Source organism: Rhineura floridana, chromosome 6 (genome assembly GCF_030035675.1).
Source record: "Rhineura floridana isolate rRhiFlo1 chromosome 6, rRhiFlo1.hap2, whole genome shotgun sequence".
NCBI classification, from domain to species: Eukaryota; Metazoa; Chordata; class Lepidosauria; order Squamata; family Rhineuridae; genus Rhineura; species Rhineura floridana.
The window spans coordinates 66255684-66280220 of NC_084485.1; the positions used below are offsets into that span (position 1 = coordinate 66255684).

A 24537-nucleotide genomic window follows, 5' to 3' on the forward strand; every position below is an offset into this window, starting at 1 on the left:
CCCCCCTCCGCCCGCCTGTTCCAGTATGAAACACAACAGTAGCTGCTTGGCTTCTGCTGGAAGAACTCAAAGGGAGGGGGGAGGGAGGGGAGGGAATGACAGGAAAGGGAGGGGTCAGGGGCTTCAAAAATGAGTCAAGTTTAGTTGGACACAGCTCAGATTTCTGAGGCAGGGGTGGTGGAATGGGAAGCAGCATGCCCAGAGCTAGCCACCACCAGCTGGATTGCTTTGGTGCTGACATCCTAGACAAGCTGGACAATCCTTTGTGAAGCTTGCTCTTTGAGGGAAAGTTTAGTAAGGACAAAGCTGGCCTGGCCTCTTCTAACCAGCTTGGCTGCTGCTAACTGATGCTGTCCTTAAGGCCTGCCTCCTTCCAAACTGCCTGCCTTTGGCACCATCTCTGCTGCCCAGGGGTTTGGCCAGCTGAAGGTGAGATTGAATGGATTTGGTGGTCAGACCTGAGACTTCATAATAAGTCCCAGCTTCAATCCTTTTGGTTGGTTGGTGGGGGAGCATTGTAGATAGTATGTATCTAAGAATGGATTGGTAGCAGGGGAAAGTGGACATTAGGTCTTAGAGAGCGGCAGGCTCCAGGTCACTCAGATTAGTTTATGCCTTGACCTGCTGAATCAACCTTTACCTTTACATGTGAACACACACCCAATATGAAGGGATTGAAGTGTGGCAAAAAAGTTGGAAGGTTTCCAGATTTTCTGTGTATGGTTTTGTGCAGACTGCTGATTATTTATTTAAAAATATGTCTCTACTGCCTTTCATTTGAAATCACAAGGTGGTGTTCAGTAAAAAAAAAATTACAATTGTGATACAAACTAAAACAGCAGCTAATAGGCTAGGGCAGACAACATTAATAAAGACAATCAACAGGTACTAATGGCCAGAAAAAGCCTGAGAACATAAATGAGGTTTTAGCATTTAGCATTGGTGTTAGCACTTGTCTTAGTTCTGAGGTGAGGTGATTCCACATAGAAGGCTGTAATCTGTGTGGGTGATTGAGTATAGAATGAGGGTCATCTGGGAGTAATTCATCTGGAATAAAAAGGCTATGACTTTTGGTATTTTTCCATATAATGCTAAAATGAGCCTCTGTATGTTTACTCAAATGTACATCCCACTGTATCTAGGAGTCATTGCTCACAGGTAAGTATGCACAGGAATTGTAGCCTAAGGCTATAATCCTATGAACACTTACTTGTGTGGAACAGGGGATTTCTGCCGGTATAGCAGCTACACCTGCAGAGCTTTTAAAGGTGCAGGAACCCTCTTTTCTTTGGATCTGTCCACCCTGCACATGCCTCTTGCTGCTTTTTTGTTATTCATAAATGCAGGTTTTGCTTCTTAATGGGGTTGTCTTGGGAGCTTGAAGTCATGAAATCCCGCCATGTATCACCATTTGGCTGAATAAAGTTTTCTTCTGTGAATGACATAAGACTTCTTCACACATTACACTGCACACAGGGATAAGCTGTCTATACAGATGCACAACTGTTTGTGGGATAGAGCGATGATTTTTACAACTGAGCTATTGTGTATCCAAGTACACAGACTGTATGTTCATTTAATGTTACATGAATAACTATGCGTGTACAGCTCAACTATTTGCATAGATAGGTGCAGAGATTGTACACTCGAATGTAAGGTGTGATCGCCACTACTGAGATGGTCACCAATTTGGATGGCTTTAAAAGAAGATTAGACAAATTCATGGAGGATAAGGCTTTCAATGGCTATTACGCCTGATGGCTATGTTCTGCCTCCACGGTCAGAGGCAGTATGTTTCTGAAGTTGCTGGAAACTGCAGGAGGAGAGAGTGTTCTTGTGCTCAGATCCTGTTTTCAGGCTTCCCATAGACATTTTGTTGGCCACTGTGAGAGCAGTGCTGGACTAGATGGGCCATCAGCTTGATCCAGCTGGCTCTTCTTGTGTTCTTAAGGCGGGAGGAGTGGTGGGTAATCTCATGTACTTTTTATGTGGACAGGTTGAATTTCTTAGCACAGTTCTGAATGAGTTGTGTGACGCACAGCCATTCTTTAATCTTTTCCCTTCTGCACAACCATAGTTTGAAATACTGCCATCTTTGAATATGCAGGTCATGGAGCCATTCATACAGTCTGTTATGGGTACTTGCTTCCTGTAGTTGCATGACTGGGAGCAGTGCTGCAATCGGGCAAAAGTCCAGGGCCCCATTCAGTAGAATGAGCAGGAGAGGAGGCCCCAAAACACAGCAAGACTGGCTTAATATTTTAAGTAAAGGATGTAACACACATTAAAATCTAAAGAGAGGCCCGCTAAGTCCATTAAGTTCAGAGTCTAAGATTACCTAACTGCACTACAGGCTGGGAGAAGTAGGAAGTTTCTGTAGAAGATGTTACAGAGAGACCTCAGTTTAAGCTTGCATGATGCCTCTGGAAGGTAGGAGCTGCAACCTATGGTGAAGAAAATATTTAGTACATATAGCATATTATGTATGGCCTGAGGGCATACACCACATAAGATATGTAGCTCTCACACCTGTATAAAAAGAGAGGATGTAGTTAATGAATGTTGTAGTGAAATATAAGGTAGCTATATAGCAAAGAGGTCCTCTTAGCAGCTGTTGGAATTATGATTGGATATATAGTTTGAAACACAAGAGCATGCACGACTGATTGCAGCCTTGTACTGGCTGTTAAAGGGCATTGTCCACAAGGAATACACCATGTGAGAGTACATGGTGCAAGGCAGGGGGCAGCCACAGCAGTGTCTCCAGTGGTCAGCACAGCCAAACTACCCATATTTCACTGCGTAAATGCAAATAAACAAATGAAACAAAGTGTTATACTACATTTTAAAATGTGTTTTGTGTTGTGCTCTCAGATAAGATCCAGCTTTTTTAGCACGATGGTGTGGGCTAGTGAGAAGCACCCACTGCAGCTTTGAAAGCTCTGCATATTTTTTATTGATTTATTGCCCCATCCTTCCACCAAGGAGCTCAAGGCAGGGTATGCAGTCCCCTCCCAGTCTTCACAACAACCCCGTCAGGTAGGTCAGACTGAGAGATAATAATTGGACCAAAGTCAGCCATAGCTGAGCTTGATGGGTAAATAAGGATTTGAGCCCAGGTCTCCCAACTCTTGAGCCAAACACTTCATCTACTGCATTATACAGGCTGTCATATATTTGTGGGGGTGTCTATGGATGACAGGAGAAATTTATATGAAGTTGCCTAGATTTTGCAGCAGAGTACTCGCTGTACCTCTTCCCAATTGGACATATTGCAGATACATATATTGTGCATGCTGCTGAGTGCTCATATGGAGGCATATGAGTCCTACTCAGAGTAGATCCACTGAAGTTAATAGACATTACTAACTTAGGTTCATTAATTTAAATGGGTTGAATACAATCCACACCATTGTACCTATATTAGGTAATTGCTTTCCTTTACATAGATATACCTACGTTTTTCCATTTTGAAAGAGAATAGTTAGGAAAATCTTTAGAACCCATGTCTTTGGATCATCAGCATGTGAGAGAAAATCATGTCTGGTGTTCCACATTCTAGAATTCAAGGTTCTCTCTCTCTCTCTCTCTCTCTCTCTCACTCACACACTCACACTCAGTCTCTCTCTCACACTCACACACACACACAGAGAGAGAGAGAGAGAGAGAGAGAGAGAGAGAAGTAATTTCTGGGGTTGCTTTTGCTTCAAAATAACAATTTCAGAAGGCTAGAAAAAAAGAGATGGGTGTGGAAGTGCTTCCTATATTCGCCACCCTCCTGTCTTGGTAAGTTAGTAAATAAGCACTATTGTAAGCAAGCCTGAGTCAGAGCAGTGTTTGTACAGGAAGAAAAGTAAAAGCCAAATCTGCAGTTGGGCAAACTCATGCAAGTTCATTGATTTCCACAGGCGCTCGGCAGATTTAGCCCACAAATCCCATCTTGAGCACAAGGTGCAGACACATTCATTAAAGAGCAGGAACTGTTCCCATCTGTAGGAAGGAGCACTGGGGAGATTTTGTTCTTCTCTAATTAAAGCATTTTCCTTATTCCAAGAGCCCTTCTTTCTTTTTGTAGTTTCCCCTGCCTAAGCACCAAGAGAGGTTCCTTTGAAATGGCAGCTGAGGAGAGAGACCATCCACCTGAAACGCGGGAGGCAGAAATTGTACACTCAGTACAACTCTTTATCCCTTTTGTCTGGGAGCTATCAAAAAGAGAGAGTCTTGTTTTGTACACCTTTCAGCACTCCACAGGCTAGCATTCATTCATTTCAGGCCATTTTCATGAGCGATGCTTAAATCAGGTCTTGAATTTCTTGTGTCTGTCAATGGAATGAAAACCTACATTGACTAGAAAATGTACAGTTGGTTTAAAAAATATTTCCTCTCACTTTCTGACTTGCATTACAATCACAAAGGATACATTTCAGAGTAAAAGGCAGTGTTGCATATTTGTGCAAACAGATGGTTATGTACTTGCTTCATTCAAAGTTGTGTGCATGCACACACACATATATATGGTGCCTGCTGTGCCTACAAAGGGACATTTGAAATGCATGCTTCTAGGAAAATGCTGGAAAATAATTCATCAGTGAAACAAGAGCGAGTCCTCTTTTACTGGCACATTATCTATCAGTATCTTACAAAAAATTGCCAGAAGTGCAGTTGCTTTTCAGGTGTGCTTCTCTGCATGAGGGACTGAACATCATGCACATGACAACCTATGGCTACTGGCATAATATGTGCACATCTGAAATTGTCCTGTTTGCCCCACCATGTATTGCAGGAGAAATAGAAATGCAAAACAATTGGGCCACAAACTGAATTTGGAGATATCCAGGTTTCAGTGTGCAGAATTGTGCAATGCCACCAAAATGAAGCCAACTATGGCTGGCTTTCAGCTGTTTATTATATAGTACTTCAACGTCTGGCTTTTTCATGTGCTTGGCAATTCCTCTTTACTTTAGGACACAGTTAGCAAGCAGATTTCTTAGTAATGCTCATGAAATGGGTAGTTGTCAAGCAAGTTATGCATTTTATAGCTGCAAATGTTTTAAATGTAATCTTTAAATTTTGCTGTGAAATGGAAAATTGGATTGAGGTGAATACAAAAGATTCTTAGTTCACTTCAAATTTAACCCATCCAGTAATCTGATCTGGGTGCTAGGATATCAAGACTCAATTCCAGAGAGTTGCACTACATGCTCAAGTACATTTTACTCCTTTTTCAGGATATCTGGGAATGCATCTTTATTTCCAACAGTTCTTAAAAGTAGTCAGTTTCCCAAGTATCTGGCAGTCAACATGCTCTGTTGACTCTTTAACGCAGGTGTGGGGAACCATTGGCTCTCCAAATGTCGCTGAACTGTAATTCCCATCATCCCTGGCCATTGGCCATGCTTGCTGAGGCTGATCAGAGTTGTAGTTCAGCAACATCTGGAGGGCCAAAGGTTCCCCACACATGTTTTAACAAAACCCTAGCTGCACTGGAGGCTTTTATATAACCTTTGGATCATGTGGTATCTGGCCTTACATATGCTTCGGGTTCACTGGGGCAATCAGTAGGTTGTGGATTGCAATGGGTTTATTGAACCTCATTCTAAGATATCCACTGTTCTGCAAAAACAGGATGAGGCCACTAAAAGCTAATTTCAGAGGATGAGTGCAGACAGACAAAGCAAATTTCATTAGGGATGACCTTAGAGTAGACTGGAAACGATCAAAGTGGATCAATTACTGAGGACATGACTAACCAATGTAGCTTTTCTAGGAATACGTCCGTGATGTGGAATGTTGGAGATGCAGTCAAGGTGGCCCAAACTTGAAGTTTCTCATTTTCATCCATTTCTTTTGTATTTTTCTAAAGGCTTTCAGCTTATCCTCCTTAAGCCCTCTGCTGTGGTGTATGGCTTTTTATTCCTATGTGATTGCTTTTCATAACTCATGTAGGGCTAAAAGCCATGGGCTACACAGAGGAATAATCCACTTTCTTGGGCACCTCAGCAAACCTGTAGGAAATATAGATTCCTTTTTTAAAAAAATTACCCAGATTTGTTTTGTAGCTGATAGTCAATGAGAGAGAGGCCAGGGTCTAGGAAAAATTAGCTGATTGAATGTGACAAGGAAAGAATATGCAGAGGTGTAGGGATTGGTCTCTCCTTTTCCTGAGCCTCTTCTCTCCATTCAGAGCTGAAAGGAAGTCTGTTTCAGTGCTCAGGGTGCAACTCAGTTGGTGTGAGATATTTTATTTTTAAAGCTCTGCCTTCAAACCCAGGGCCCAAAGATTCCCTCACCCTGCACAAAGCCCATCATAACAAATGCTCCAAGCAGAATGCAAACCCATTTCCATGAAAGATACAGAGTGGTAGTTAACTAGGCATGCAGAGAACAGCTACCAGATAATTAGAGGCACTTTCTCACAGTCAGGTTCCACAGGTGTCCAGGCAAGAACAGAGTGAAGCCAAGAAAGTAAAAAGTTGGGATTTTCAGCCCAAAGCACAGTTTCAGTAATTTTTAGCCTAGCGCTTGGGAAGACATGAATTTGCAATCAGTAGGGAATCTGCAAATTAAGACTGCTTCCTTTCAAGGTAAATGCATCCTGGCCACATAAAAAGCCCTCATTCCTAATATGAATATGGATCCATACCTCTGCGTTCAAGTATACATGCAGAGTACTGATTTCTGAATACACTTTCCTAGCACACTCCTAAGCATATTTATTATGTCCTGCTGAGTACAATGGAGCTTCTTCTCTAGTAAGTGCTTAAGAAGGATTTTTATGGGTACTCTGCTAAAAAGTAATCAATTGAATTTTGATAGCATATTATTGGAGACAGCCACTTCATATGTGCATTTGGGGAACTTGATATCAAAATTGGGGGGGAGGGGTTAAGCATAGTTTTAAGGATTTATCAGCTTTTCAACTAACTTCCTTAGCTGTGCCTTTGACAGCAGTTTGATGTCCAGAAACCAGCAGGTGTTCATATTTATCTCCATACTGTACTGTTAAAAAACAACACCTGCGGATTTCTACGGACAGGAGCAGCTGATAATGTTTAGCTCCAGGCCATAAAAAAGTTTCACCTGCTGATTTTTGCAGCTCAAGCTGCTATTGAAAGCAAAGGTGTAGACTGAGTTGCCTTTGTTTTTCTGATTAGTTGGCAACCCAGCTGTGGTTGATGCCTATGAGAAGCTTTCCTAAGTTAGTTACATGTTGCTGTACTAAGGAGATGCCCTTTATGTGTCGTGAACAGCTGGCAGTCTTATAACTGAATGACTGAGTGGCTGTATATTTGTATATGGATAGAATATTTGGAATGATTGGTGGGTGGAGGTCTTCCTCCTCTTTTATATCTCGGTGTATGATATATGAGACTTCTTTCTAACCCAACAAACCTAGAAAGTACGCCTTGGCTACTATGGCAGACACTCCCTTTGTGCGCTCAGTGCCAACTGCAAAGGTCATACCACACACCTGCTTTTCTGATTGTACTGCTTGCAGTGGTGAATGAAGGGGACTTGGATGGCCAGTGCCTAATTAACTAGCAATAATAGGAATAGGGATGGAGGGGGATAAAGAACCCATTTAACCAGCTTCTTTGTTGCAAACCAAAATGTTTTCTTGTGCTGGGAAAGTAATGAGCAAAGTCCTCTTTGCCTTTAGCCAAGCCTGAATTGGAACAAAACCCCTATGGAATGTACAGTCTTGTTTTTGCCCTTCCCCCTCCATTGTATCCCTTAATGATCAGGGCAGCTGCATCAGGGGCCCAGGAGCGTTTGAAGACCAGACTTTTAAATGGTCAAAATTACTCAAAAGGATCGAGGAGCAGCTTTTATCAAACCCTGGCCCTTCCTGTATGGTACTTGCTCACTTCTGCTACTCTCTGATCCCTAGTACATCTAGAAGAGGTAGCCATGCCAGTCTTAATTTTTTAAAGGGACAGTGATCCTTTTATGAGGATCAATCCATGTTTACAGAGTGATGCCTGTGAGCTCTGGAATTGTGAAGAACTTTTAAAAAGATTGGAAGTTTTAAAAAAATAAAGGAGAAAAGGATATATATTGGAGAGTACAATTTACTTTCTGTATCTCTCTGTAGTTTTAGGTTAGGAGCACTTCCAGACTGTCCCTAGTTTCCAATGGGATTCAGTCATATGCTGACAAAATTCAGGTTGTGCAATTAAAGCTGATTTGGAGCTCTTGCACAACAAACACACTTTCCCCAAAGAATCCGACTTTTTGTGGCAAGAAAAGTGACAGGAAAATGCAACCAAAAGTGTGGAGTGCTCACTATTTTCTAACCTCCCTGCAGACAAATTACATAGTTAATTCATACGTAGTTAATCTGGAACCCCCCTAGAAATCTACTTTTTGCTGAAGATCTCATGTTTCATAGAGACATGCTGGGGCTAGGATAGAGAACTGACTAGGGAAAAAACCCATTTAGCCTGCTCTTGCGTCTTTAAAAGAAGCTAGATATGCAAAAATTGTCAGGTGAAGCTTTTCATGTTAATCAAATAAGTGTTAGCAATGATTCATGTCTGCAGGTGAAGGTACTATTAAATGCACAGGAGCAGTGACCAGTAAATAAGATCTCTAGCTGATCAAAGAAGAATTGAGGCTCTTCTCTTTGAAAATACAAAAACTAGCCACAAAGCAGGACTCATAAACCCCTAGTAAAGCAGGGAACAGAAAAAAGAATAATCTGGTAGTCTCTTTAACAGCCAAGCAAGATATTAACTTTGAAAAACATGCTAAGTACAGTACAGAGGCAATAGAAGCCAAATTGAGTAGTGTTACTTAGTAGCTGCAGGACTGGGTGTAGTTCCACTTTAGACAGCTCCATCTCAGAGGGTAGAAGGTCTGGATTGCATATTCTAATTACTTGTAATTGTAATGTGTCTCCAGCTACTCTAACAGACAGGGATAATTTGTCTCTTTGTTTTATTAAATATTGAGCATCTAATATCCTATTTTATATTCCAGACACAGGAGACTGGCAATTGTTTGTAAGGGCAAATTTCTATATTTTTATGTCAACAGATTCAAGAAACAGCAAGTAAGGTTGTTCCAAATAAATATTTGATTGTTTAACAAAGAGGTTCTGAACAAGTTTATCATCAAGTTTTGGTAATGTAGGTTAGATCCCTATCCCTCACAATTTGTTTTATTGTTCTTTGTTATTGATTTTTCTTTCAGCAAAGCAGATACCCAAAGAAGCACTCTGTTTCTGCAGCATTCACATTTGACTGCAAGAATGGCAGTATAAGAAGCAGCATTTCATTTTGTGTAGGGCTCTGTCAGTGGGTTGGATAAATTAGTACTACACTGTTTCATCTAATGGTTTAAATTATAGGGTGAAACATTTGGGGACCTTAATGCCATCTACAAGCCCTTCAGTGGCGGCTGGTGGCTCCATGTACGTGGGGCTGTGGAATCGAATCTGGGTTTTTGTCCAAGGTGAAAGTTCAGACCAAAACCTGGAGTGAATTCTACTGCCCCGATGACATGGAGCCACCAGCCACGGGTCCTGCCCCTGATTCGGCCAAATTGCACCCAAGTCATAAGAACATAAAAAGAGACCTCCTGGACCAGACCAAAGGCCTATCTAGTCCAGCATGCTCAAGGCTGGCACCAGACTTCAGCGGACCCCTCACAGCCCCAACTGCACAGTTTTTTAAAAAATTCTGCTCCTGCAGCAGAACCACTACCACCACTCTCCATCTTCCCTGCCCTGCCAGCATTTTACCAGTGGGCAGGTGGCAGTGCTGCTTTTGAAAGGGAACAAAGCTCAGCTCTCATGTGACATCTGCCTGCCATCTTAACTTATCAAAACTGCATAGGCTGGGTTTTGAAAGGCTGGGGTGTTGCATTTTTGAATAAAAAGTGGCACTCCAGGCTGCCCTCCACAAAAATGGCTGTCGAAGGGGCAAGTGGGAATTGCACATGAGGGGAAGTGTGGCCAAGTCAGGCCCTGTTAAGTTCCTGGGTCCTTGGCTAGTTCTTGAGCTGACCAGCCTCTGATGCTAGGCTTGAGTATTCTCTTCACAGAATGGTCAACCCGATGCCAATGGGAAGTCCACAAGCAGGACATGAGTGCAGTAGGCTTGCCCCCTGCCTTCTATACCCTGTAGCTGATGGGGAGCTGGATCCCCTCTTCCCCCCTCTTTAATTAGGATGACCAAATGAAAAAGAGGACAGGGGTCCTTCACCTTTAATTAATGTGTAGAAGAGACAATTTCAGCAGGTGTTGTTTGCATGACCTGCTGAAATACCCTCTTCTACACAACAACTGTTAAAGGTGCAGAAGCCCTATGCCCTTTATGAGTGCTGCTTTAGTGCTCTTACATTTCCTCATGCAGCTTTCTCCCTCTATTTCTTTCCATCCAGGGAAAATTAGATTGTCCTCATCAGTTTTTCTCTTATTGACCAAGGAGCTCTTTCAGCAAGTAGATGGGTGATCCCAATTTGTTCATACTAGATATGTCTCTGTAAATATAGAACATTCACCACATTTGCTATATGCCTACAGAACATCATTAGCAAAGGCATCCACATATCACAGTATAAACCAGGGGCAGCCAACCAAGTGCCATCCAGATATTGTTGGATTTCAGTTCCCATCAGCCCCAGCCAGTAGGGCAAGTGGTCTGGAATGGTAGGAGTTTTAGTCCTACAACATCTGGCTGCCATCGTAGAAATCATTGAGCTCTGTGTGCAGGGTGTGATGTGTTAAGGATTGATCATCATACCTTACTAGCGACTTTGCAACTTCTGATGACTTACCTTAAAAACACATTTGAGCCTTTGGCTATTTGCACCATGTCCAAAACATGAAGAATAGAATGCATAAGAGAACTTGAATGTGCTTTCTAGCACAAACCAATGGAAGTAACACGTGTGAAAATGCCCTAAGAAGGGAAGAGCATAGCACATAACTTTATTGAAGTTCTCTATGTAGTATAGACAAGCGAAGGTATGTTAACTAAGTGCTTGTCATTTTGTTTTGATGTCCCAAAAAGCAATGCACTTAGAAAACCCACAAATTACACTTTAGTCCAAGGTGTACCTTGAAGGCATATGATGCTTCCACTTTGCTGAAACTGAGCAGGTCTGGGGCTGGTCACTACCTGGATGGGTGATGGCCTGGGAACATGTATCCCACTTTGGGTTCTGTGATGGGGAAAAAAGTCTGAATATAATAAAATATAAAGAGGTGACGAGGATTATAAATGAAATTCTTGGTGGCAATGGAAAATATGTTTTATTGGAATATCTGAAGGGCATAAAACAAGGAGTATTTGGAACTTACAACAGCTATGATTGCTGCAGTCATAGCAACAAATTAGAAATCAGATTCACCAGATGACATCTTGCAATGATATAAAAGTATATTAAATATAGCATTGTTGACAAAAATATTATAAAAGTGACATTGAAGGATGTGCACCAAACAAAATTTATGTTGAGTCTGTTAATTATTGGAATGCAAAATTCCAAGACAATGTGCAATCCTATATATTATTTTCACTCATATAATTTTACATTCTGCATGTGCTATTAACCAAGGACCCCTAATATGTGTATACGATGCTCTTTAAACCACAATTAACTTTTGTATACAATATTATTAAATTATATTTGTTTCATGTTTATATATAGATGATATGGGCAACTTTTTTTTCTTTTGCAATTATCTTTTTTTTGCAATAAAAACCCTAATAAATAAGAGAAGGTAAATAAATAAACTTAAGGGAACTGAAGAAAGGGCATCTGAGCTCCTGAAACCTGATTGGTTTTGCACTGGGACATTTATCTCAAACAGGGTGCTTACAGATATGTCATTCTGTGGATCATGAAATTAAAGCCACAGATCCATCTCTACACTTAATGGTATGATGCTGAGTTGAACCCTGCTAATACTTAGAATTCCTTTCAGGTGTAAGGTTTACACTGTGCCTGAAAGTTGACTAGCACTTTAAAGGGGAATGCCTAAGTGACAGGATCAGTGGTGGGGAACCTGTGGCCCTCCAGATGTTGTTGGACTCCATCAGCCGCAGCCACCCAGCCATGGTCAGGGATGATGGGAGTTATAGTCCAGCAACAACTGGAGGGAAACAGACTCCTCATTCCTGGATTAGCTGCAAGTCAGGGGAAGGGTTTTAACTGTTGTGTAAAAGGCAGGGGATGTCAGCTAGGGTTGCCAACATTTTCCTTTTTTTTTAAACAACCTATGTGGTAAGAGGAAGTTCAGCAGATGAAACTTTTCCCATCCCATTACTGGGGGAAATTTTCACTTTAGGATTTCTGCGGCTGCTTGCAGAAATTCCCTTTTTGACATAACTATAAAATGCCTGCCTCAGGACCAAACTAGATATGTGTGTGTTTATTAAAACATGTGCTCACATATTTGGCTCTAAAGCCATGCCCCTCCCTCTGTTTACAAAGTTAAGAGGTGAGTGTGGATCCTCAGGTAGCCCAAATGGCACCATCCACATCAAAGAGAGAGGCATAAGCAGGCTTGGGGGAACCCCTACATTAGTGGAAGTACAATCTTTAGGGAAACTCACAAAACAGCCCAGTGACAAGTAAGCATGCCCAGTGACAAGTAAGCATGCTCAGTGGTCACAGGATGCTGACTTACTGTTTGGAGAGGATGGGGGGATATGGAATGGAGTATCCTGGAAGAAGGTATAGCTGGAACTAGGGTGGTCAGGTGCAAAAGAGGACAGGGGTCCTGCAGCTTTCAGCACCTGTTCTTCTTCCGTACCACTATTAAAAGTGCAGGAGCTGTGTCCTCTTCTCCATCTGGCTTCTCTAGTTGGAGCACTGAACAGGAGGACTCCATGCTGCAGCATTGTGTTGCAGTCCCAACTGGTTATTATTATTAAAGACACTGGAGGAGCCCTGTTCCCACTGGACGCCTCATCACAATAGTGATGCACTTCTTTGCTGAAGCTTAACACTGACTGAAGTATCCTTCTGTTGATTGAAAAAGTAGCTAGTGGATGTACAACATTAAGTAACTTCCTTTTGCTCAACAGTACCTCAGGCCTGTCAAGTTTTGTCCCCCTTGGGGCTGACAGTTTACAACTGCTCTGTCCCTAGTTCTAACTAATGATGCACTTGCTCTGGAGGTTTTTTGTTTTCTCTTTTTTAAAGCTATCTGGCCGTTCAAAGAGTTGCAGTTGACTGTGTATTAGCTAACTACTCTGCTGCCTGGATAGCCCTTCATCTTCCTTATACAACTGGCAGACAGGTGTGTCCAAAATGAGATTGTTCACTGCAAATTATTTACTTGGCTCTTGGCTCTTTTTAGCAAGAGAGACAGGCAAGCTCTGGTTGTGTTGAACCATAGAAAAAATTCCCCACCCCTCTTTCAGTTAGTTAGAAAATGGGTTGTTAAGTAACAGGCTACCCCACTGGTGCTGACTCAGGCTGAAACTAATGAACACCCTGGCTGCCCATTTGAAATTTATTGCACCTATTAATTACAACCATTAGTTGCAGCCAGTGAAATTTTTATAATGAAGACCCTTGCGACTTTGCTTTCCTAGCAGCAAATTAACTGTGTGTATATGAAGGCCGAGGATAGGAGAGGGGGTTAGAATCAATGGGATCAGCATACTTTACAGAAGCAATGTTTTAATTAGTAGTTCTCTGCAAACATCGCAGCCTGAAACACCAGCTGTATATGCATCATTATTTCAATTTAAAGAAACAGTGCTTCCCTTTACTAATTGAGTTTATTTCTTTTTAGGTCTTTTTTGAAGGCACTAGTTGGGTGGCATGTGTGTTTGTGATGTGTGTGTATTTTTTAGGCTGACATGGAACATACACGAAGGCTGGTAAAAAGAAAAAGAAAACAGAAATTAAAAATAGGATTGGGAAAAAATATTTATCACATTAGCATCCCACCCATCCTTGGATGAGGTCAAAGCAGGATATGTAGGAGTTATCTCATTCTGGCCACATCTTTATCTTACATTTAAAGCACTATGATACCTCTTTAACAATCATTGCTTCCTGCAAAGAATCCTGGGAGCCATAGTTTGTTAAAGATGCTGAGAATTGTTAGGAGACCCCTATTCCTATCAAAGAGTTACAATTACAAAGAGTTACAATTCCCAAAGTGGTTCCCAGGACATTAAAGTGGCATAGTAGTGCTTTAAACGTAGGGTGTGGATGTGACCTTTATCCTCTCAACAATTCTGCAAGCTAAAATTAGTCTGAGAAGGTCTCCCCACATTCATTCCCACTCTAGCAACTATCCCTAAAAGGGTGCCCAGCTGCAAAACAGGACAGGGCTTCTGCATCTTGAATACTTGTGTAGAAGAAGGGATTTCAACAGGTGTAGCTATAAAAGCTACACCTTTTGAAATTCCCTCTTTTACAGAAGTATTCAAAGTGCAGGAGCCCTGTCCCCTTTTGTGAATGGTCACACCTACACTGGCTCTGATACTGCATTGTCCCATACTTCAGCCTCTGCTCCCTATTTCAGTTGAATAGAATCAAGATGGTTTGGCTGTAGGTAGCTGTTTTTAGGGTGACCTGATGCGAGGAAGAACAGGACTCCTGCACCTTCAATAGTTACATATTTATTTATTAGTAAATGCAATTATTACCTACCTCTTCACCAAAAGGTCCTAAGGATGGGTTACATAATAATAAAACAATAACATACAACACATAAATCAACTAAAATGTAAGGGTTTCTTTTATGTTTTGAGGCAATGTATGTTTGTTTTGGATCTGAAAGTCTTAATAAACTGTTCTAACATCAAGAAAAAACACTAAAATGACAACACAGTTTAAAAAATCACTAATATTTATTTACGTATTGCATTTGTTGTTATGTGCCTTCAAGTCGATTATGACTTATGGCCACCCTATGAATCAATGACCTCCAAGAGCATCTGTCATGAACCACCCTGTTCAGATCTTGTAAGTTCAGGTCTGTGGCTTCCTTTATGGAATCAATCCATCTCTTGTTTGGCCTCCCTCTTTTTCTACTGTTTTTCCCAGCATTATTGTCTTTTCTAGTGAATCAGGTCTTCTCATGATGTGTCCAAAGTATGACAACCTCAGTTTCATCATTTTAGCTTCTGGTGACAGTTCTGGTTTAATTTGTTTTAATACCCAATTATTTGTGTTTTTCACAGTCCATGGTATGTGCAAAGCTCTCCTCCAGCACCACATTTCAGATGAGTTGATTTTTTTCTTATCTGCTTTTTTCACTGTCCAACTTTCACATCCATACATAGAAATTGGGAATACCATGGTCTGAATGATCCTGACTTTGGTGTTCAGTGATACATGTTTGTATTTGAGGCCTTTTCTAGTTCTCTCATAGCTGCCCTCCCCAGTCCTAGACTTCTTCTGATTTCTTGACTGTGGTCTCCATTTTGGCTAATGACTGTGCCGAGGTATTGATAATCCTTGACAAGTTCAATGTCCTCATTGTCAACTTTAAAGTTACATCAATCTTCTGTTGTCATTACTTTAGTCTTTGTGACGTTCAGCTGTAGTCCTACTTTTGTGCTTTCCTCTTTAACTTTCATCAGCATTCTTTTCAAATCATTACTGGTTTCTGCTAAGAGTATGGTATCGTCTGCATATCTTAAATTATTGATATTTCTCCGTCCAATTTTCACACCTCCTTCATCTTGGTCCAATCCCGCTTTCCGTATGATATGTTCTGCGTACAGATTAAACAAATAGGATGATAAAATACACCCGTCTCACACCCTTTCCGATTGGGAACCAATCAGTTTCTCCATATTCTGTCCTTACAGTAGTCTCTTGTGCAGAGTGTAGGTTGCACATCAGGACAATCAGACGCTGTGGCACCCCCATTTCTTTTAAAGCATTCCATATTTTTTCATGATCTACACAGTCAAAGGCTTTGCTGTACAGTAATCTATAAAGCACAGGGTGATTTTCTTCTGAAATTCCTTGCTTCGTTCCCTCACCATGTTAAGGTGTGCATCCTCAAGGGGGTACGTATTGTATAGAACAGGGAATTTCAGCTGGTGTGGCCTTCTCACCCAAGTATTCACCTGGCAAATAAATTTCATTTGCATCTACCCTTCCTAAATCAATGGGCTCTTTATTATGAGTAGGCAGCTTAGGGAGTGCATGCCCCCTCTTGGGGAGTATCTGTCACAGTTATAGAGGCAGCTAACATCTCACCAGCACATGGTTTTTTTGTTAATGTTCAACATCTTACTCAGTGGCACATCACATGTTTTGCATGCCAAACGCCCCAAGTTTAGTTTCTGGTACCTCCAGGTAGGATTGGGAAAGATTACTGAATAAAATAATGGAGAGTGGCTGTCAGTCTGTGTAAACATTGCTGAGCTAGATAGTCTGACTCGATAAGTCAGCTTCATCTGTGCCTATTTTGTTCTCAGCTTTATTGGTCAAATGTTGATATATAGAAAGGGTTTATATTATTTTCCTTTCTTGCTTGGTAATTTGAACATACACTGAGTTGTGGGTATATGTTCCTGGTTTCCATGCAACATGAAACTATCGTTTAAAATAAACTGTGGTTTAATGAGAACAAATGTTTTCCTTCTCTCTGGTTCCTGACTGTGCTGCATAGGGGAGGAAACAAGCCAGAAACAATCCAGTCAGGCTTCTTATAAGATGTGAACCTGGACTTGTGCAGGCTCATAATTTCTCTCTCTCCAAACAAACCAAGAGCAGAAGCCTCATGGCTTACCAGTATGGTTTGTTTGCTAGAAACAAACCATGAGCCCAGGCTTGCACATTCGGACAAGCCAGACTTGAACTCATTTCTTTCCCCATGTGAAACAAAGAGAAGCAAAGTGCTTGAGCTCATTAAACCATAGTTTATTCTAACCTATAGTCTAATGTTATGTATTAACCACCTCATATTCATAGTTTTTTTTAAAAAAACATCATCGAGAAATATGGACCACCCTTACAAGGCTGATCTGATCTGTGTGATTTCCTTATAATAAATACAAAACACAATTATTTCAGTGGTTGAAGGATTCCATTTTATTTTATGGCTAGCCTTCTAATCTTTGCAGCATAGTTCTTAGAGAGACCAATAGTCATGTGACCAGGATCTTTTTAAAAAAATATATGAATATATGGTGATGTCATCATGCTTTACCCCTATGCTCATTACCCTTTGGGTGAGTACGATTATATTCAGGTCAGTGTTTGCTCCAGCACTCCTCCTGGATAGATATTCCATATGCCCCCAAAAGCCATACCCTCACCAATACACATTTTTGTGTCACTAGTCAAAATGGGAATTAAAAATCATCCAACCTCCTTGCTCTGTCCAAGAGGTGATTTTTGCCTCTTGCCCTAATTCCTTGTGTCGGGCTTTAACAGACTGGATCTCCTCTTTTCCTCATTGCTGGGAGAATGTGTGAAAATGGATAAAGATTTCCAATTTCAGCAGCAGGGACCTAACTGTTAAGAAGAGCAAAAACCTGGTGAAATTGGTAATTGTTGGTCTAAGGAATTGGTTCTGTCCAGCTGGTTCAGAAAGACATTTATTAGGGCTTGGGGAAAGTGACATTATTAAAGTGAGCATGCTGATTTCAGACAGCTCCCAATTCATCACTCTGACAGTGACAAACACAGCCTGAGGTTAAGCAAATGACTAAAGAGAATTCTCTGGCTTTACATTTTTAATGCTCACTGCATTTTCTTGGCTATGGAGGGGTCTATTCAAAGGATCCTCTCTCTTGAATAGAAAGGGCAGAGCAGGGCCATGAAACATGCCTGGATTTTGAAAATCAAGTAGGGCCTCTGTCACTCCACTAGCGCTAGTTCATTTATTTTTTTAATTATTCCTCACTCCTTAAAAGATTCTTTTTCTCTATGTTCAAGAAGAACAGGACCATTTGACTCAGCTGTGCTGCCTCTATTCTTCCAGGCTCGTTCATCATTGTCTGCCCCTTCAATGGAAAGTGGAGGGTCAGTTTTAAAAGGATCCATGTTACAAGCTTTCCTAAATACATCAATAGCTCCCTAATGGAATTGGGACTGTTGTCACTCAGACCACCCAAGTGTTCTGGCAAGCAAATGTGCTTCAGGTACTTTGAATACTCTCTCCCTTTACCAGACAATCTCATGCTACAATATAAGCAGCTTACTGTCTCTGCTGTGGTTGCCCTTTCAATAATGTTGACCTACTGTGAGGAGCTGTACATGGAGCTGCCCTTGAAGACAATTGGGAAAGTTCACTTGGTCCAGAATGTGGCTGCTAGGGTTTTAGCAGAGATCAGGAAATCATTGTATATAATTCTGATTATGTATCCAACTACACTGGTTACCAGTTTGTGTCTGGGTACGTTTCAAGGAACTATCTTTGAACTTTAGAGCCTTAAATGCCATGGGGCCAGAGTATCTCCAGAATCTCCACTTCTTGTATGAAACTGCCCAAGAAGTCCATTCTGCTATAATGTTCCCTTGCTGTCTGTAGCAGATGGACATGAAAGAGAGGTCCAAGAGGGGTGGCACCCAGATTGTGGAACAGTTGTTGTTGTTGTTGTTGTTATTTATTACATTTGTATACCGCCCCATAGCCAAAGCTCTCTGGGCGGTTTACAACAATTAAACAGTTTGCATGGAAAGGTTCACTTGAACCCTCCACACACACCCCACTGCTTGAGTGACAATGACGACAGTTTTATTCCAACATACATTTAACTATCTTGGCCTCTCATATTAATGTTTTAAACTTGCGCTATTTATTAATTGATTGCTTTATTGTTTGCTTAATGTGTTTTGTTTGTTTTAGCTTTGGTTGTGAGCTGTCTTTACTAGAGACAAATCTGTCAGTTTCAGTTTTCTTGGTATGTCATTTTTTCACGCTTAAGTTTAATTTGCCACAACAGTGTGTGATTTTTAAAAAAAAGTTCTCCTAAAATTCATCAGCATTTTACTATACATTTCTCATAATATGCACATTTTATATGCAATTCTGTCTAATATACACATTTTTAAGCAAGCCTAATATAATGCTTTTTTGTATATTATTTTCACTAATATATACATATTGTTATTAATATGCTGCTATGTTGTTTTCACTATATTATTATTATTAATAATAATAATATGCTGCTGCTGCTGCTATTATTATTTGATTTCTTACCTGCCCTTTACCATAAGGTCCGAGTACAGGTTTCAACAATTTAAAATTTAATATTAACAGTTTAAAACAAATTACAATTACAGGAGCAGAGTGGGTCCTGAATACATATACATCAGGTTTAAAAGGCCAGGGTGAAGAGGTGCATTTTCAGCATATGACGGAAACTATATCATGAAGGTGTCAAGCACACCTCTGTAGGAAAGGAATTCCATAACCTATGGGCTACCAGAGAACGCCCTCTCCCAGGCCATCACCCCCACCCAAAAAAAAATTTCTGAGGGTGGTGGAGCTACCAAGAGGGCCTCCACTTAACACCCACAAGAGCCTGTCTTTCAGGTATTTGGGGCCTAAGTCATTATGCACATTTTCCCCTAATATAAGCGTTTTTGTTCCTAAAGTCCTTTTGGCTAGAGAAGTGTCAAATGAAACCAAGTGTCCTCCCCTGTCCCTAGCCTTGAGTGTACCAGTCTGCGGAAAGGTGGGGTAGAAATTTTTGTAATAAATAACTGCATATTTAGCATGGCAGTGCTATTGCCACCTAGTGCTGTCTTCTAGTTCACAGACATCTGGGCAATGACTAATAGAAACCAAGAGATGAGGGATTGTATCCCACTGCCTGATTTGGAGCAACTTCCTCTCCTACTGCAAGCCCATATACCACAGTTCTCACTGTTCAGAAGAGTCTTACCCTGCCCCGCCCTCCCACCAACCCCCCCCCAAACACCTCTAGGGAGCTGTAGGAGGGAGGAGGAGGAGAGAAAGATCATGACTTGCCTTCTGCTCTCAGAACCTTTCCATGTAACCCAAAGAGCACAATTCTAAAAGTGAATCATGGTGATATGCATGGAGCTGGTAATACAGAGGTAGGGAACATTTTCAGCCCGAGGGCCACGTGCCAGTGGTGTTCGGGACTAAAGGCAAATGTGGGTGAAACAAGGAATGTAATTTTTCATTTCTACGCACACATTCTAGCTAGGCAAAAGCACTCATGGTGTGAACAGGGACAGTGAGGGATGTGGTCTGAGGATAGGGGGTGTGGTCTGGGGAGAGTTCTGAGGGCCAGACAGAAAGACCTGGAGGGCTACATACCCTGTGGTAATGAATCATAGCCATAATGATCTATCAAGTATCAAATAGGAAGCATCTTCAATGATGTAGTAATTGCAGGTCTCCCAGTTCTCACTATGTGGGACTTTAGCGAACTGAATCCCCTTTTTCTTGCATAAGAGACACTACTGAATGCCAGAGACTGAATGATAGCAGAGCAGGTGACCCTTATTTAAGACTCACGTAGAAAGCTGCCTTATACTGAGTCAGACTACTATTGATCCATCTAGGGTCAGTATTGTCTACGCTAACCAGAACCAACTCTCCAGGGCTTCACACAGGGAGATGCCAAGGAATGAACCTAGGAGCTTCTGCATGAAAAGCTTGTACTCTGTCAATGGGCCCTGGTCCTTCCTTCATTTGCCCACCTGAATTAGCCACCAGATACATACTGCAGAAAAACAGCCTGTGTGGTGTAGTGGTTAATGTGTTGGACTATGACCTGGGAGACCAGGGTTGGAATCCCCACACAGCTATGAAGCTCACTGGGTGACCTTGGGCCTGTCACTGCCTCTCAGCCTCAGAGGAAGGCAATGGTAAACCCCCTTTGAATACTGCTTACCATGAAAACCCTATTTGTAGGGTCGCCATAAGTTGGGATCGAAGGCAGTCCATTTCCACATACTGTAGAAGCATCAGTACTAGCAGCCTGCTTTCTCTCGCCTCTCAGTCCATGAGCAAAAAGAATTCACAGGTGCACTACAGCCTTCCAAAGAAAGTCCGATTAGACTTCCTCTGTTTAATAGATGGACAAAAGATTGCTCAGGGAAGTAGATCATAGAACTGGAAATGGGCAAGGAAGAACAAAGATATATTAATCCAACTCCCTGAGCTTAAGCAGTGGTCAATATAGTCCAACCATTATTCATGTAGCGTCTCAAGGTATGGGAGTCTATTGGCAGCAATAAAACAACATACAGTTGCAAACACCCTATGAGCAGAAACTTGAAGGACTTGGCAAAGCCATGCATTAAATAAAGAAGGCTTCAAATGCAACAAGTCATGGTAACAGGCTACTACTGAGTTCCAAATATTATGATTTGGGAGCTAAATCTGCATAACAAATCTAAACCAACCCCTCACCCATACATTCATGGTAACTAAAAAACCCACTAAAATCTTAACATTAAGGTGGTGCCCCTTATCAATTTTCTTTATGAAAAGTGAATATAAATATGTGTTATCATACATTTCACCCAGATGGTATAATTATTATAAAAATAAGCTAGAATTTAGCTATAACGTGTCTTAGAAGTCTGAAAAAATATTATTTATGCAACTGCAAATTGACTAAAGTATTTCAAATACTTTATGTAAATACTTGGTTTTCATAACCAAAGAGTCTGGATATATTTTTAAAACTCCCTGGTTGAGGACTGTACAGATTTTACTAAAATCCATTGCCTATTTACTGTTTATTCAGAAATGCACACAAGATCCCTTTTTTCTTCAAACTCTATGCATTTTAATTGCCCCTAAAGAAAACAGGCACTAGAATCAGTTAAAAAAATTCCCATAAAAGTAAAAAATCACAATGTACTGTTGTATCCAACACTGTGAAAGTGAGTTCCACTCATGCAGTGGGACTTCCCCTTCCTCTCTTCTCCCTGAGCACCCCAAAATCTGCACCAGAGGGTCCCCCAACCCTTGATCAGATTTTAAGTGTGCCCTGGGGGCTACTGGGGAGATGAGGGGGAAGTTCCATTGCGCAAGCAGAAGTCTGTTGTGTGAGTGGAACAGTAGCGTTGGATACAATTCTAAGTAGCTAATGATAAATATTTGAGAATGCTAGAAACTGAAACATACACATTTCTCTACTTTATTACACGCCAGGACATTTTAAGGTTTTTTTTAAAAAAACTATTATGCATTTTATAAATTTATTTTTTTAAGATAATTTTTTATGACTGAGAGTGCTAAAAGGCAAACAGAACCAAAGATAAATGAAACAGGATGCAAGTTTTAAAACCTCACAAATCCTGTGGATGAAAAGGAAATGTTTTAAAAATGGTATGAACTAACCTGATCTGCAATGTAAATTAAGTTGTCATAAACGTTCTATCCCTTTACAAGCTGCATGACGGACTTTCAAAAATTCAACAGATAGGGAGCTTGATGCAGTGAGAAATAAAACTGCACTTCACTTCTACTTTTCATGCTACGGTTAAAGATACAGAACCTTATGTCAAGAAAAAAAAGCTGGTGGCATAAGATAGATCATATTATGATTTTAAAAGTACATTAATAGCATTGATTGAAGAACAAAACAACCCACTGGGAGACATGGCAGTCAGTCAGTGACAAATGGTTTAGACTTCCTCATCTTCAATACCCCTTGTATAGAAACTCTGCTGTTGCCACACTAGCCTCTTGATCCAGAAGAACAGCATTTAGTGCAGGGGTGAGGAACTTGTGACCTGAGGGCCCTTGTCCTAATTTCATGTGGCCCTCATCCTAGTTTCAAAGTTTTGTCCATTTCATAAACTGTAGCCACTTTTCACTGTGGTCCCGCTCATCAGTAGCATGGGGCCACTGACAGAAAACCGCCAAGGGAATGCATCCCTCAACAGAAAAAATGTTCCCTATCCCCCTGATTTAGTAAATATATGTGCAACTACTGTTAGCAATTAAATGTAAGGTATAGTATTAAGATGAGTGAAAGGACATGTGACCTGTTGTTATGCTTACAAAGAAAAGAGTTTCAGATGCTTTGGTAAACGTGGAGAACCACGGTTGGTTAGCAAAAACAAGAAGAAGAAAATACTTGCCCTCCTTCAAATTCAAAAGCAGCAGGGCATCTACCCTGAAGACTTGGTTGAAAACTACATTAACTTTTGAAACTAAAGCTTCCAAAATTATTTAGCAAGACATGCTAGGACTGAGCCCAGTTGAAGCAGTTTGTCTGCATCACTAACATACCAACCCATTCTGACAAGTTTGTGCTCTCTGTATCACTTGATATACATTTGTTTTAAATTATATATCTATTATCTGCAGATACATATTGCAGGAACAGGGCATGGACAACTTGAAACCCACCACAGAGTCCTTCAGATTGTGAAATAATGAAGGGCAGACCAGATGGAGAGGGCCTGGTATTGCAGGTGCTTAATTATAAGACCCTTTTGGAATCAGTCCAATGCAAACTTGACATTTTGAAGTATTCATGACTCATTTATAATATTTTTGTTGTATTCCAGCTTTCAAACAAAGTGATGATTTTGCCGGCACATGAATGATAAAACATTTGTAATAAAAAAAATTTAATCCATCCCACAGCACAACAAAAACAATATATGTGTGTATGTATATTTGCTTATGCTATGTATTTAAAATATCATGCACAAAACTCCAGAAAATAAAGAAACTGGTTCAAAAATTATGATTTTTTTCTCGTGATTTCTGATGTTTAGTATTCATTTTTCTGCCTCTACTTTGTTTTTAGTGAGTATTTTGGTTTCACATGCCATATTTTTCATCCAGTTGCTACTGCTTTACAATGAAAAGTACAGGAAATTTAAAGAAATCCTCTCGCTATGTATATTTAAAGTTAGTTTTCTTTTTCATATTCCCCTTGCTTTCCTGCAGTGGAACTTGGCGTTGACTAAGGTATTCTAACACTTCCTGGCAGTGCCATTTACCTAGTGAAGCCATAGGCAGCAAAATTGCAGGTGGAGAGTGAACAAGCTCACTTTGTGGCTGCTGTAGCTAGCCATCCAACAGCTTCACTCGGTAGAACTTGCTCTCTCCCGGCCATTACCTCAGAAAACTGTTTTACATGCATGGAATAAAAGCAGCAGAGAGAGGCAGTCTGCTCACAAACCTTGCAGACAGGAAGACTCATTAAGGAGTCTCTAGTCATTGTTTTGTGAGTCTCAGAGGAAGCATCAGGGGCCTTATTTAAACCAGGAGTCTGGCCGACAGGTATACAGAAACCTGTCAGATGGAACTGGGGGTGGTGGTGCGGGTGGGGAGTGTGCAGCTGAATAAATGAGTTAAATGGGCTGTATGCATTTTTCTTGCTTATCTGTATTGGGTCTGCTTTGTGCTGAAGGGCAGGGTCTGTCACTGCAAAGACAAGGTCAGGCTGGAACAGAGAGGATAAAGCTAGCCTCCTCTGGTTCCCAGGTTACTGGATGGGAGGGATGTAATTTTTATTGCCATGTAGAACTGACTGTTCTGAGGTGCTGAAGGATTCTTTAATGAATGCTGAGCGGCTGTGTTTGAAGTTAGAAGGTCAGTCAAATATTCCCCGTAACCTTGGAGGGCTTAATCATGCCCTGAGTGCT

The 24537-nt window shown here is 41.0% G+C and overlaps 1 protein-coding gene and 1 long non-coding RNA gene across 10 annotated transcripts in view; one reads left to right on the forward strand and one right to left on the reverse strand.

The window, feature by feature from the left end:
- LOC133387425 (uncharacterized) overlaps positions 1-24537 on the reverse strand; it is a 99757-nt gene that overhangs the window by 58190 nt on the left and 17030 nt on the right. For 7 of the 9 annotated variants that reach the window (XM_061632162.1, XM_061632160.1, XM_061632158.1 and 4 more), the window contains 2 exons: positions 11066-11169; positions 2339-2444 (listed from right to left, as the gene is read on the reverse strand). The gene's annotated coding sequence lies outside the window, so the exon portion shown is untranslated. Of the gene's footprint in view, positions 1-2338; positions 2445-11065; positions 11170-12640; positions 13388-14837; positions 15695-24537 lie in introns of those variants that run through there. The other 2 variants (XM_061632164.1, XR_009763477.1) reach the window with 2 other exon arrangements.
- LOC133387428 (uncharacterized) lies at positions 117-23622 on the forward strand. The gene is made up of 3 exons (XR_009763478.1): positions 117-429; positions 17921-18080; positions 23246-23622. It is a non-coding gene; the product is annotated as an uncharacterized LOC133387428 (long non-coding RNA).